The sequence below is a fragment of the Aythya ferina genome (assembly GCF_964211825.1).
Source record: "Aythya ferina genome assembly, chromosome: W".
NCBI lineage: Eukaryota > Metazoa > Chordata > Aves > Anseriformes > Anatidae > Aythya > Aythya ferina.
Window position 1 is genome coordinate 8,323,234 of NC_140313.1, and position 15,237 is coordinate 8,338,470.

The 15,237-nt window shown below is 49.3% G+C and overlaps 1 long non-coding RNA gene across 1 annotated transcript; it reads left to right on the top strand.

Moving 5' to 3' along the window:
- The first annotated feature begins 1,130 nt into the window (after window positions 1-1,130).
- On the top strand, window positions 1,131-12,605 carry LOC311426381. The gene is made up of 3 exons (XR_014686689.1): window positions 1,131-2,363; window positions 10,584-10,720; window positions 11,763-12,605. It is a non-coding gene; the product is annotated as an uncharacterized lncRNA (long non-coding RNA).
- The last annotated feature ends 2,632 nt before the right edge of the window (window positions 12,606-15,237 follow it).

Here is a 15,237-nt window from a genome sequence, read left to right on the forward strand (position 1 = left end):
AAGACGATCTAGGATGTGCTGTGTGTTTGAGGCCTTGCTATCTTCCCCCTGCTCCCGAATAAAAGCGTGCCCTTTTATTGCGAAATAGCCGCGTTGAGGACTGGCAGATGTAGAACCAGAGAAGAATAAGGTTGGAAGAAAGCTTCCAGGCATTGTCTGTTGTCTGCCCCTGCCCCGAGGAGGAGGCAGAATAAACTCTACCGGGTGTAATTTCTGACAGGTGCTTGTCAGCCTGTTCTTGACTACCCTAGGAGTTTTGCTACCGCTTTCTTTTCGGTCCTCCTCGTGGGTTTCGCAACTTTGAGAAGGAATTCCTCCCACAGGATGTAGAAGGCTCTGGGATGCTTGAGTCGGCTTCTGATAAGTTCGAGACTCAGCTGCCGTTCTCTTTATTTTTTTTGTGTTTATTTTTAGTGTCTTTTTTTTTTTTCCCCTAAACGAAGTCCGTTGTTCAGTAACTAGAAGAAGGATTAGCTAAAGGCACCATAAGGCTTTTAAATGCGATCACCTCTCGTGCTTTGTTAGACCTCTGGCTTCGCTCTGCTCCTTGTTTAATCGCGATTACATTCAAGGCTTACTGGAGCGTGGGAACGTTAAAATGCTATTAAATACTCTTAGTGTTTGAAACTTGCTAAATGAAATGATTTTTGTGACTCCGTTCCTCATAAAGAAACTTGATTCGTTAGCCAACCACTAGAACAGGCTGCCCAGAGCTGCATCCAGCCTGGCCTTGAACGCCCCCAGGGATGAGGCATCCACGACCTCCCTGGGCAACCCGTTCCAGTGCCTCACCACCCTCTGAGTGAAAAACTTTCTCCTAATATCTAACCTAAATCTCCCCTGTCTTAGTTTAAAACCATTCCCCCTTGTCCTATATGATCCTTCCTTGATAATAATGATTATTATTATTAATTAAACAATTTAACTAAAGGGGAAAAGAAAGGGGGAAAGGGAAAAAAGGAAAAAACCAAAACAAATAAAGGCTACGTGGAAGTGCAGAGGAAAGAAATTACTCTCTACTTCCCACAAATGAGCGATGCTTGACCACGTCCTCGAAGCAGGGCCTCAACGTGCGTAGCCGGTGTTTGGGAGGAAGACCGACGTTTTCACAACGAGAGCCCAGCCTTTCCCTCTTCTTCCTGTTTCCACCTTTTATTGCTGAGTGTGACATCATACGGTATGGAATATCCCTTTGGTTGGTTGAAGTCAGCTGCCCTGGTGATGTTTGTCTTCTCGCTTTTTTGCCCACCCCCTAGGAGGGTTAGAGAGAGTCCTGATGCTGTGCCAGCGCTGCTCGGCAGTAGACGCAACACTGGTGTGATACCACTGCTGTTCTAGCTACAAGTGCAGAGCACAGCACTGTATGGGCTGCTGCCGGGAAAGTTAACGTCCCAGCCAGACCCAGTACAGGCCGTTGCCCCTTGTCCTATCCCCACTAACCACTGCACAGAGGGTGGCGAAATCCCACTGTCTCCCACGCAGAAGATATTTGTAAACATTGATAAGATCCCCTCTCAGTCTTCTCTTCTCCAGGCTGAACAGACCCAGGTCTCTCAGTCTTTGCTCATAGGGAAGATGCTCCAGGCCCCGTATCATCTTTGTTGCCCTCCGCTGGACTCTTTCCAGGAGATCCTTGTCTTTTTTTGTACCGGGGAGCCCAGAAGTGGACACAGTACTCCAGGTGAGGCCTGCCCAGGGCAGAGTAGAGGGGGGGGATCACCTCCCTTGACCTGCTGGCCACGCTTCTTTTAATGCACGCCAGGATCCCATTGGCCTTCTTGGCCACCAGGGCGCACTGCTGGCTCGTGGTCAACCTGTCGTCCACCAGGACCCGCAGGTCCTTCTCCGCAGAGCTCCTCTCCAGCAGGTCATCCCCCAGCCTGTACTGATACATGCGGTTGTTCCTTCCCAGGTGCAGGACTCTACACTTGCTCTTGTTAAACTTCATTTGGTTTCTTCCCGCCCAGGTCTCGCTGAATGGCAGCACAGCCTTCTGGCGTGTCGGCCACTCCTCCCAGCTTTGTATCATCGGCGTACTTGCGGAGGGTGGACACTATTCCCTCATCAAGGTCGTCGATGAAGATGTTGAACAAGACCGGACCCAGCACCGACCCCTGGGGAACACCGCTAGTCACAGATCTCCAGCCGGACTCTGCGCCACCGATCGCCACCCTCTGAGCTCGGCCAGTCAGCCAGTTCTCAACCCACCTTACCGTCCACTTGTCTATCCCACGCCTTCTCAGCTTTGCTAGCAGGATGTCGTGGGAGACAGTGTCAAAAGCCTTGCTAAAGTCAAGGTAGATGACGTCCACTGCTCTCCCTCCATCAACCCAGCTGGTGATGCCATCATAGAAGGCTACAAGGTTGGTCGAGCACGATTTCCCCTTGGTGAATCCATGCTGACTACTCCTCATAACTTTCTTCTCTTCCAGTGGCTTGGAGATGGCATCCGGAACAAGCTGTTCCAACAGCTTTCCAGGGACAGAGGTGAGACTGACCTTTCCAAGAGCTCCACATCCTTCTTGTGCTGGGGGCCCCAGGCCTGCACGCAGTATTCCGGGTGGGGTCTCCCAAGAGCAGGGTAGAGGGGGAGAATCTCCTCCCTCTCCCTGCTGGTCACCCCTTTTTTAATGCAGCCCAGGACTTAGTTGGCCTTCCGGGCTGCAAGCGTGCGCTGCTGGCTCACGTCCAGCTTCTCGTCCATCAGGACCCCCAAGTCCTTCTCCGCGGGGCTGCTCTGAAGTTCTTCTTCTCCCAGCCTATAGAGATACCTAGGATTGCCCCAGCCCAAGGTCAACGCCTTGCACTTATGGCATCCCTTCCCTCTATTGTATCGACTGCACCGCTCAGCTTGGTGTCATCTGCAAACTTGCGCGATTCCGTCGTCTATGCCATTGCTAAGGGTGTTGAAGAGCACCGGTCCCGAGCCCGACCCCTGAGGGATGCCACTTGTGACCGGCCTCCGGCCAGAAATAGAGCCGTTGGCCACAACCCTTTGGCCGCGACCAGCCAACCAATTCTTTATCCACCCAACAGTCCATCCTTCAAAGCCCTACCTGTGAAATTTAGAGAGAAGAGTGTGGTGAGGGACCACATCAAAGGCTTTGCTCGGTCCAGGTAGCATATCCTGTCCCAGGACTGGTTTCAGCCGTAAACAACGAACAGTTATGAAGAGAGATGTAGCTTTGTAAATATTTTTGTTGCCTTGGGTGAATTGGTGTCTGGTCACATTGATTGGCCCACGTGGTAGCTGGGAGATGGCCGACGGGGAGGACTGAGATGTTAAAGCTGCCTGTGGTTGCCTGCCCCCAGCCCCGTCCCCGTGGGCCATCCCGATGGCAGTAGCGCCCGCCTGGAAGCTCAAACTGAAGCGAGCGTATTCTGATGTCATTACCCTCCAAGCCTGTCAGAGAGGCAGAAGCGCTGTGGCCTCCTCAGGCAGGAACTGCACGTGTGGGGACGGCCGCGTCCCTGCCGCCGTGTCGGGCCAGTTTGAGTTCCGCTCTCCGTGCGGCTGCAGGGCACCGCGGACCACGCTTGGGCAGCCTCGGGGGGCGCTGCCTAGTTTTCCAGAAGCTTCCTCCCCAGCTGAGCAGAAACCCAGTTGTGATGTGTCAGGGCTGAGCGCAGGCTTTGTATTCCTTCCCGCCACCCCCTGCACGGGAGGTGCAGCTTTCCCCCTCGGAAACACCAGCAGTTGAAGTGGGGCTCTCAGGGAAGGTTGTGGAGCAAGTTCTGAAAAGGTAAGGCCTGCCCTGGCAAAAGCGGGGATTTGCCTGCAGGGAGCAGCGCCCAAAAGCCACCAGCGCGTTTGGGGTGGAGCTGATAGGGTCATAAATAACGCTTGGGGCTACGAGCGTGAGGTCCCACATCTGGTCCGGGGCAATCCTAAACACAAATCCAGGCTGGGCGGAGAATGGATTGAGAGCAGCTCTGAGGAGAAGGGCCTGGGGGCGTTGGTTGATGAGAAGCTCGTCAACCGGAGCCGGCAATGCAACGTGCGCTTGCAGCCCGGAAAGCCAACCGTATCCTGGGCCGCATCAAAAGGAGGGTGGCCGGCAGGTGGAGGGAGGTGATTCTCCCTCTCTGCTGCTGTGCTCTTGTGAGGCCCCACCTAGAGTAAGTACTGTGTTCAGCTCTGGGGTCCCCAGCACAAGAAGGACGTGGACGTACTAGAAGGCGTCCAGAGGAGGGCCACGAAGATGACCGGGGGCTGGGGCACCTCTCCTAGGAAGGCAGGCTGAGGGAGTTGGGGTGGTTCGGCCTGGAGAAGAGAAGGCGCCGGGGAGACCTTGGAGGGGCCTTCCAGTACCTAAAGGGGGGGGGGGCCCTACAGGAAAGCTGGGGAGGGACTCTTTGCCAGGGAGAGGAGCGATAGGGCCAGGAGTAATGGTTTTGAAGTCAGAGAGGGTAGACTTAGGTTGGATAGTTGGAAGCGATTCTTTCCTGAGAGGGGGGTGAGGCACTGGAACGGGTTGCCCAGAGAAGTGGTGGATGCCCTGTCCCTGGACGTGTTTAAGGCCAGGTTGGATGGGGCTTTGAGCAACCTGGTCTAGTGGAAGGTGTCCCTGCCCAGGGCGTGGGGAGGGGGGGTTGGAATTAGGTGATCTTTAAGTAAGGTCCCTGGATTACCCCCTCAGTGGGGAAACAGGGGAGGGTCCTGTCATCAAAAAGCATGTAAACTGTGTTTTGGAACTAGTAGGTGCGCTCTCCTGCTTGTGGGGCGCCCGCCATTGCAATCAATCGCGAGTAAATTACTACTTCACTGAGATCCTCGCCTGAGCCTAAGTTATTGGCTACGGAGTGTTTCTCGCAATTTGGGGGCTCGTCCGGGATCCAGTCACCTACCGGGGAGCCCCACCGCCGCAGCAGGAGGAAAGCATGCCCTGCTGATTTCAACGGTCCTGTGCATCGACGGTGGCGGTTCTGCGGAGAGCTGACAGAGGGCCCGAGACTGATTAAAGAGGCGGGATCCGTGAAGTACTGGGAAAGAGAAGAAGGTAGGCACTCCGGGTTTGCTAATTGATCCGGTAACTCTGTGCACAGACCAAGGTAAGAAATGTTAAGTATTGCCTTGGGGGTCGGGTGAGACTCTGCGTGATGTGTGATTGAGACGTACTTTTGTACGAAGTGAGTGTGGAGTCCTGATCCGCGGTTCCGTGGCTCCGTGAGGGGTGTGGCCGGAGACGGACAAAGCGTGAGATAAGGGAGAGAAAGGAAGAGTCTCGGGAAATTTGGTGTACGGTAAGCCCTTGCGCAGGGAAGTGCTTGGAAGTACACCAGGGAAACGGTGTACGGTAATTCTTGCACGGGGGAAGTGCTTGGAAGTACACCAGGGAATCTGGTAAATTCATAGGTGTGTGGTAGCCCTTGCACGGGGAAGTGCTTGGCAGTACACCCCCATTTTCCAGAATCGGAACGTTAGTGTGAGGTACCCTGCAGGAGGGAAACTTCTGTAGCAGCACGCTGACAAGGGCTAGGAAAAATGGGAAATATCCCTGGGGGAGTGCCTACCAACAGTTCTTCCTGAAGAATGATAAGAAATTGGAAACGTAATCCCAAAATTAGAGGAGATTGTAGAAGGGGAGAAAAAAAAATTAAATACTGTGTATCAGTCTGGACAAAAGAACCAATTAAGGAAACAGCAGTATTTTGGCCAAAATACGGGTCTGATGAAAATTCAGGCTTTACGTTTATGTGTAAACAACAAGCTTCCTTTTTCGGAGAAGGAGCCAAGTTATGCTCCCTATAATCCTAATACTGTACCCGTGGCAGCAGCAGTCACTCCAGGAAGGGAGACAGGGACTGTAGTTAACACTGTCCCTAAAGAAGGATCGTACTCTAGGCTCTGTCAAGAATTAGAACAAGGTAGAAGATATATTGAGAATTTTGCCTTCCCTGGCACTAACAGTGCTAACACTAACGGTGTATCCTCTTAGGTGAACTACCCCCCCTCCTTAGCAGCAGAGAGGTTAGGACTTTTAAGAAGGAGACGAAGTCTTTATTTGAGGACCCCAACAGCCTAGCTGAACAATTAGACCAGTTCCTAGGACCTGACTTATACTCTTGGGGGAGGGAATTATGCCTATAAGTATGTTGTTTACAGGGAAAGAGATGGGAATGATCAGGAGGAGAGCTGCTATACAAGAATGGGAAAGAGCCTCCAGGACCAGGGGTACTACCGGCAGAGCAGAAATACCCACTTGCCAATCCTGGCTGGAGTAAGGATAGTGTGCAACACAGAAATCATATGAGAGACTTGGGGTCAGAATGAGAAAGTACTCGGGGATGAGTCCCGAGGACCCGGTATCCCAAGGGCTCTTGAAAGTTCATTGTGTGATTAAAGCCTGGCAAGATATGCAGAAAATGCTCCAGAAGGTGGGGGGATGTAGTGAACAGTCACTGGGGGGCCCTCCTGCAGGAGGCCCTGGAGGTGTGTGTCCGGAGGGGAGATGAGAAGGAAAAGCAGAGAGCGAAACTAATGGTATTGACAGTGCAGCGGGTAGTGAGGCAGAGGGTTGGAGAAAGAGGAAGAAAATCTTCAGGGGGAGTCAGAGCCAGGATGGAAAGGAGAGGAAGAGAGATGAAGGAATGGCAGGCAAAGAAGGCTGCCTGTGTTGTGGCCTGAATCCTAGCAGGGACAGGCTTTGATAAGATGTTTTAAGTGTGACCAAGGATTCCCAGGGGATGCAATGTATGATTACATTGTACCAAGAAAAGACTGCCTGGGGAAATGAGGCCTGTAAGTCTCTCTTTGCTGTTCCTTGTGTGATAGCAACATCGCGGTTCCCCCTGCATTCTCTACAGCTATAGGTAACCATACAGCTTGCCTCTCACGGCAGGGTGTGAGTGCTACCCAGCATCTGGGAGAATTTGCCTTGTGCTACCAAGGACTTGATGGGAAACTGCTCAAGACTTGAGATCCCCACCCAGGGCAGATCTCTGGTGGTACGGTGGAGGGAAGATCTTACGGTCCACCCTACCATATAACTGGGGAGGCACTTGTGCGCTTGTTCGTTTAGCTATACCCTTCACCCTGGCATTTGAAAGAGAAACATCACAAATACCCAGAAGAAGTTAAAGAAGCTTAGGAGTATCATTCGATGACAGAGTATACGTAGATTCTATTGGGGTGCCTAGAGGAGTTTCCGATGAACAGAAAGCCAGGAATCAAATTGCTGCAGGGTTTGAGTCACTGTTCTGGTGGGTAACGATCGATAAGAACGTGGATTGGATTAATTATATTTATTCTAATCAGCGGAGAGTCATAAATTATACAAGGGATGCGATGAGAGGAATTGCCGAACAACTAGATGGCACCAGCAAACTGGCTTGGGAAAACAGAACATCATTAGGTATGATGCTCGCGGAGGAAGGAGGTGGGGGGTGTGTGTGTGATACTGAGCAACCATTGTTGCACTCTTACACCCAGCAATACTGCCCCAGATGGCTCAGTAACTAGAGCATTGCAAGGGCTTACCACCCTTGCCAGTGAATTGGCAGAAAAAGTAGGCACATTTACGTCCTTGATCGTAGTTGTAGGAGTTTTGACAGCCATTGGTTGCTGCATTATCCCCCGTGTAAGAGGACTAGTACAGTGGTTAACTGAAACCGCACTATTGAAACAAATGACCATGGAGCCACCACCTTACTCAGATAAGGTGATAATGAGGAGATGGAAAGCAAAGAAAGCGAAGGAGAAGACGAAATCTACCAAATTACACCTTAGAGAAAGGTTTTTCAAAAATCAACGGTTTATAAAGAAGAAAAGGGGGGAATTGTCATTTATAACAGTTGGGGGCTCGTCCGGGATGGCTTTGGTTCCTGAATTCTGATTTGATCTAGGAGAGGCGCCTCACCATTTGGTGGCTCCTGTTCGAGTCAGGTCGGGACTAATGGCATCTTGAACCTGAATAAAGGTAAGCAAAGAATTTGATTTTGTTACGAGCTCCCTTGCCGGCTGCAGCACTGTATTTTGCCCGTAATTCTGCGCGCGAAGATCCGAACGAAGACGACGGAGTCGTAAGCATTTAAGGCGTATACCGTTTGGTTGGGTGGGATTCGGTTGCCTGCGTGTGTGAGAGTGTGACTGAGACGGAACTTAGTTCCGAAGCGAGTGTGGAGGTCTTCTAACCGCGGCTCCAGTCTCCCGCGAGGGACTTGGCCGGTGAAGGACCGAAGCGATTCCTATAGGATTCGTGGGTGGGTGATAGGTCCTGAACCCCCTGCAAGACACTCTTACTAAGGTAACCAAGGGCTGTGGGAATTGCCATAGTAAAATTCCTAGATGGGTCAGACAGAACTGAAGACCAAGGACCAGAAGAAAGGGAGCAAATTACCAGACATACCACCAGAAAGTCCATTAGGAATAATGATTAGCGGACGCCCCTAGGTGCAGCCTGAGTGTTTTGCTCGGAGGGGACTCCGCTCTCGGCCGCTCACCGCAGGAGCAGACAAAGGCCTCCTGAAGCTGCGGACAAGCGGTATGTTTTCAGCTGCTGGAGGGATACTAACTGGAGTGTTAATAATTGTATGTCTTATTCTTAAACGTGCAGGTATTTTGTGTTGAAAGCGTTTGTGTAAGGGTTTGAAACCAAGTGGAATGAGTCACTCCACGAAGAACACAGTCAGAGGCAATACTTGTTTGGTTGGTTATCATTCTAAATTATATTCTTGTGGTATGAATGAGATGTGCTAGAGGCCTCTCTGTGTGATTGCATGATTGTGCTGTGGGAGTGAGACGCAGCATCGCTGCGAAGCGAGTGCGGAGTTCCGATCCGCGGTTCCGTGTTCTCCGTGAGGGGAGCGTCCGGAGACGAACGAAGTGCGTGACAGACTGAAAAGAAGTGCTGTTTTATCCAAGTGTTGATTGGTGGTGCCCAATATGTGGGCCTGGCAGTGTATCTTGTGATCCTATTTTTGCTCTTAAATGCTTTGAGTGTGACAAGAAAAAAGGCGGGAGCATTATCTAAGTAACTAACAGTTTAGAAGCCTTGGTGTATTTGCTGTGGTGTTTGGTCAGTTTCCCAAGTACTGGAGAGGGGGAGGGGGCTGACTGATTATCGAAGCGGTAGAACGGAGAGAGTCATTTCTTTGGTGGTTCGGGTTTGAGCCCTGGGAATCCGGTAAGAAGGGGGAGAGCGAATTTATTTAGGCCTCAATACCTTTTTAAAGCCCCCATATTGACGGATACACAGGAGTGATCCCTTGTTTTGTATGGGCTTACTAAGAAAGTGCATGAGAAAAATCGGCATTCGGCTTGAAATTCGGTCCTGTCGAAATGTAAATTTTGTGGAAAAGGTGGTCATGTTCGTCTAGAAGACGGAAGGCTGAGTGCTTCAGCTCTTTTCCTGAAGTTCCGTGGATTTATGATTGGAACGGGGCTCCTTAATAATCTGAAATAGTAAAGTTTGTATGCGGGAAGAAGCATTTAATCCCAGAGAACTGGGACATTTGGGAAGAAGATTAGGAAAAGATAGTAAAAAGGTTTGCGTGGAAATTGAAACAAAGGGCGGCAACTAATAAGGAACAGTAATAAATAAATAAAAGGGAATGGAAAATCAAAGAAATGAGTAATATCCAAAACAAAGACGTTTTAAAGAAAGCCTCCTTGGGTGCATATTGGCACATTCGAAGGATATTGTTAGAACTTGGAGCGCAGAAAGGAAGAGGACTTCCACTAAGTATTGCAATCAGTGGTGGCCACTACATAAGCTAAATGGCCACTTTATGGATCAGTCGACTGTAACACTATCTTGCAACTAATGTTTTTGAGGAGAGAAGGAAAATAGGATGAAGTGTAGTATACTGATACGTTGTTTCAGCATCTTAGAGAGAAAAGGAGTGGAATTAATTGGCCCTTGACTGAGCCTTTGGTGTTGGCATGAGAAAAGTACAGGCTGGAGAAAGATAAAAGGAAGTGTTAAAAGAGTTGTGGACGGTGTTAAAGGTGTGGCATGTAGTATTTAACAGAGCTGTTTGAAGTTGAATGAGCAGGGAAAGAGGATGTAGGAATGTTAATAGTTCTGCCTCAACAGGAGGCTGTGATCTCAAAATCACCGGTGTGAGCCCTTTGGGGCAGAGGGACCATGATGGGTCCGAGAGAGTTGTCATGGAAACAGAAGGGCAGCTAACTCTTAAAACAACCTGAGTTTATGAGTGAGCTCAGATTGCCGATGGGACCGCTCAGGGAACTGTTGACAATTGCATTCCCCTGACCGACCCCCCACTGAGACTATAGCCACCCCGGAAATAATGAACGGTAAATACCAAAATCTGGTTAAATTGGGAATGGAGAATCAGTTCCAACAAGGTCCAAAAGAAACCCCTATGGAACTTTTGGACCAACTTTGAAATGCAATGGAAAACAAACCAAACAAACGAAACTGGAGAAAATAGGGGCTAAGTTAGAACAAGGAAAATGGACGCTGCCAGACAGGCGAGAGATACTGCCAAAAGCTTACGCGAAGCAAATATTGGGACGTTTGCATGCACAAACACATTGGGGTACACAGGTGTTAACTGATCATTTGCTAAAACAGTTTGGTTACATGTTTTTTTTTTGTTTTTTTTTTTTGAAATAGCAAAGCAAATTACACCACGTTGCTTACCTTGTCAGAAGATAAATAAGAAAGTGTTTCGACAAGCAGCCACGGGAGGGAGAAAAACAGCTTATGGGCCTTCCGAGAGAGTACAAGTTGATTTCACTGAATTGCCCAAGGTAGGGAGGATAAAATATCTATTGGTAATAGTAGATCATTTAACGCAATGGGTAGAAGCTTATCCCGTAGCATGAGCTACGGCACAAATGGTGGTAAAAATTCTATTAGAACACCTGATACCTAAATATGGGATAATCCAGTACATTGACTCTGCTCAGGACACACAGCTTACTTCTAAAATAATAAAAGTATTCTGTCAATCATTGGGTATTCAGTGGCACCCACAAAGCTCAGGGAAAGTAGAAATCATTTAATTGAATCAAACAATAAAACAACAATTGGCTAAATCAATGATCGAGACACAAATGCCCTGGATGAAATGCTTACCATTGGCACTTCTAAGCATAAGAACTAAACCACACAGTGAGACTGGATTATCGCCATATGAAATGTTATATGGTATGCCTTATTCTCAAGGGATGCCTCTAGGCAACAATGTAGTTGAGGGTCGTAGCATCCGGAAATATATAATTACTATTGGAAGGAGATTACAAGAGCTAAGAGAAATTGGAGTGATGGCTCAAACACCACCTTTAGGATTTGCTATTCATAAGATAGAACCAGGAGACAAGGTCTTAATAAAAACCTGGAGGGAAGAATCATTGAACCCCCGATGGGAGGGACCGTACCTTGTTTTACTTACTACTGAAACAGCTGTGAGAACAGCAGAAAGGGGTTGGACCCGCACATCCAGAATAAAAGGACCAGTAACTACCGAAACTTGGAGGGTTGAGTCCGCTCCTGGGGAACTGAAACTAAAGCTAAAGGAGAACTAATGTTCTGGCAGTGACGCTCTGCATGAATTAAGGACGCCAAATAAGGGGGACAAGCCTAAAGGGAGGAAAGGGAGAAGGCAAGACCGGGGCAGGACCCTCCACTGCGTTGTGCATGGTCTACCGAGGGAGGCAACCCCTATGGGTATTGACTGCCGAGTGAGAGGGCCTCGACCGGACTTCACCCACGCTAGGGTTAGGTTGTCCCGAGAAAATAACATAAGAACCTTTTTTTTAAACCCATATAAAATTGTGATTTGTTTTCCAGGAGCTGGATCACGCCGACAGGCTGAACTGAATGGTAACACAAGCCCCAATCGACCCTGAAAGCGGGCCCAACCCCTTGATTGAAGGCGTCTTCCCTATTATGATCTGTGAGGAATGTTTTAACCATTCGTGTCAATGGAGAGCTTGAAGGAAAATGTATTCGTATGTTCTTTCCTTGAAGTCTCTGATACCTGGGGGTTTCAGAACAACTGCTAACTGTTCTGGCTTCTGAACGGGACACTATGCAAGCCCCTGATATCTGGCCAGGAGATTAAGGAGAAGGGAAAAGCTGAAGGACGGCTAAAAGACAAAGCTCGCAGGGAACGCTGTGCAAGCTTTTGACATGCAGCCAAGGAGTACAAAGAAGAAGGACAAGAAAAAAAAAGCCGGAGAGGAAGACTATGAGGCTTCATCATGGAAGACCCCCAGAGGGACCACCAGAGACTGATACGCATGCTCCAGTAGGAGGGTTCAGATTCCAGAAGTAATTATAATAACTCCGTTGTGTTTTTTTTTTTTTTTAGAAATAGTAATGAATATGTATTAGTCTAGGAGCATAAAAAATCAGCATCTTGATGTAACGGGTGTGCGACTAGGTGGAGCGGAGACTCCCGGCGCACCCAGCGCTGTTTGCTTACCTCTATTCTTTTAATAAATTGTAAACTTTGATTATAGTCCTCTTTTGGGACTGAGCTATTTATAACAACTTGGGGGCTCGTCCGGGATGGTTTTGGTTCCTGGATTTTAATCTAGGAGAGGCGCCCCACCATTTGGTGGCTCCTGTCCGGAACCAATGCCATTTGAACCTGAATAAAGGTAAGCAAAGATTTTGTTTTTGTTATGAGCTCCCTTGCCGGCTGCAGCATTGTTTTTGCCCGTAATTCTGCGCGCGAAGATCTGGACGAAGACGACAGAGTCGTAAGTGTTTAAGGCGTATACCGTTCGGTTGGGTGGGATTCGGTTGCCTGCGTGTGTGTAAGAGTGTGACTGAGACGGAACGTAGTTCCGAAGCGAGCGCGGAGGTCTTCTAACCGATAAGCAAATATTGGGACGTTTGCATGCGCAAACACATTGGAGTACACAGGTGTTAAGTGATCATTTACTAAAAGAATTTGGTTGCATTGTTGGTTTTTTTTGTTTTTTTTTTAAATAGCAAAGCCAATTACACCACGTTGCTTACCTTGTCAGAAGATAAATAAGAAAGTGTTTCGACAAGCAGCCACGGGAGGGAGAAAAACAGCTTATGGGCCTTCCGAGAGAGTACAAGTTGATTTCACTGAATTGCCCAAGGTAGGGAGGATAAAGTATTTATTGGTAATAGTAGATCATTTAATGCAATGGGTAGAAGCTTATCCCGTAGCACGAGCTACGGCACAAATGGTGGCAAAAATTTTATTAGAACACCTGATACCTAGATATGGAATAATACAGTACATTGATTCTGATCAGGGCACACACTTTACTTCTAAAATAATAAGATTATTATGTCAATCATTGGGTATTCAGTGGGAATATTCTAAGTGGTATTGGAATATTCTAAGTGGTATTCTTTATCTGCTAGATTATTTCCTCTGGTGTGGTAATCTAATTAGGTATTCAGTGGGAAAATTCTAAGGAGAATCTCCATCCTTTACTGGATGCGGGGGGGAAACCTTGTTACAAAAGATGAGGAAAAGGTGGAGGTGCTTATGCCTTCTTTGCCTCAGTCTTTAGCGGCAATACCGGTTGTTCTCTGGATACCCAGTACCCTGAGCTGGCAGAAGGGGATGGGGGGCTGAATGTGGCCCTCACTATCCACGAAGAAATGGTTGGTGACCTGGTACGGCACTTGGATGCGCGCAAGTCGATGTGGCCGGATGGGATCCACCCGAGGGTACTGAGAGAACTGGCATTGGAGCTGGCCAAGGCGCTTACCATCATTTATCAACAGTCCTGGCTATTGGGGGAGGTCCCAGTTGACTGGCGGCTAGGAAATGTGACGCCCATCTACAAGAAGGGCCGTAGGGCAGACCCGGGCAACTATAGGCCTGTCAGTTTGACCTCAGTGCCAGGGAAGCTCATGGAGCAGATTATCTTGAGAGCCATCACGCGGCACTTGCAGGGCAAGCAGGCGATCAGGCCCAGTCAGCATGGGTTTCTGAAAGGCAGGTCCTGCTTGACGAGCCTGATCTCCTTCTATGACAAAGTGACGCGCTTGGTGGATGAGGGAAAGGCTGTGCATGTGGTCTACCTTGACTTCAGCAAGGCTTTTGACACCGTTTCCCACAGCATTCTCCTCAAGAAACTGGCTGCTCTTGGCTTGGACTGGCGCACGCTTCGTAGGGTTAGAAACTGGCTGGATAGCCGGGCCCAAAGAGTCGTGGTAAATGGAGTCAAATCCAGTTGGAGGCCGGTTACTAGTGGTGTTCCCCAGGGCTCGGTGCTGGGGCCAGTCCTCTTTAATATCTTCATCGATGATCTGGATGAGGGCATTGAGTGTACCCTCAGTAAGTTCGCAGATGACACCAAGCTAGGCGCGTGTGTCGATCTGCTCGAGGGTAGGAAGGCTCTGCAGGAGGATCTGGATAGGCTGGACTGATGGGCTGAGGTCAACTGCATGAAGTTCAACAAGGCCAAGTGCCGGGTCCTGCACCTGGGGCGCAATAACCCCAAGCAGAGCTACAGGCTGGGAGAGGAATGGTTGGAAAGCTGCCAGGCGGAGAAGGACCTGGGAGTATTGGTTGATAGTCGGCTGAATATGAGCCAGCAGTGTGCTCAGGTGGCCAAGAAGGCCAACGGCATCCTGGCTTGTATAAGAAGCAGTGTGGCCAGCAGGGCTAGGGAAGTGATCGTCCCCCTGTACTCGGCTCTGGTGAGGCCGCACCTCGAGTACTGTGTTCAGTTTTGGGCCCCTCGCTACAAGAAGGACATCGAGGCGCTTGAGCGAGTCCAGAGAAGGGCGACGAAGCTGGTGAGGGGTCTGGAGAACAAGTCCTACGAGGAGCGGCTGAGGGAGCTGGGCTTGTTCAGCCTGGAGAAGAGGAGGCTCAGGGGCGACCTTATCGCTCTCTATAGGTACCTCAAGGGAGGCTGTAGCGAGGTGGGGGTTGGTCTGTTCTCCCATGTGCCTGGTGACAGGACGAGGGGGAACGGGCTAAAGTTGCGCCAGGGGAGTTTTAGGTTGGATGTTAGGAAGAACTTCTTTACCGAAAGGGTTGTTAGACATTGGAACAGGCTGCCCAGGGAAGTGGTGGAGTCACCATCCCTGGAAGTCTTTAAAAGACGTTTAGATGTAGAGCTTAGGGATATGGTTTAGAGGGGACTGTTAGTGTTAGGTCAGAGGTTGGACGCGATGATCTTGAGGTCTCTTCCAACCTAGAAATTCTGTGATTCTGTGAATATCATACTCCGTGGCACCCACAAAGCTCAGGGAAAGTAGAAAGATTGAATCAAACAATAAAACAACAATTGGCTAAATCAATGATCGAGACACAAAT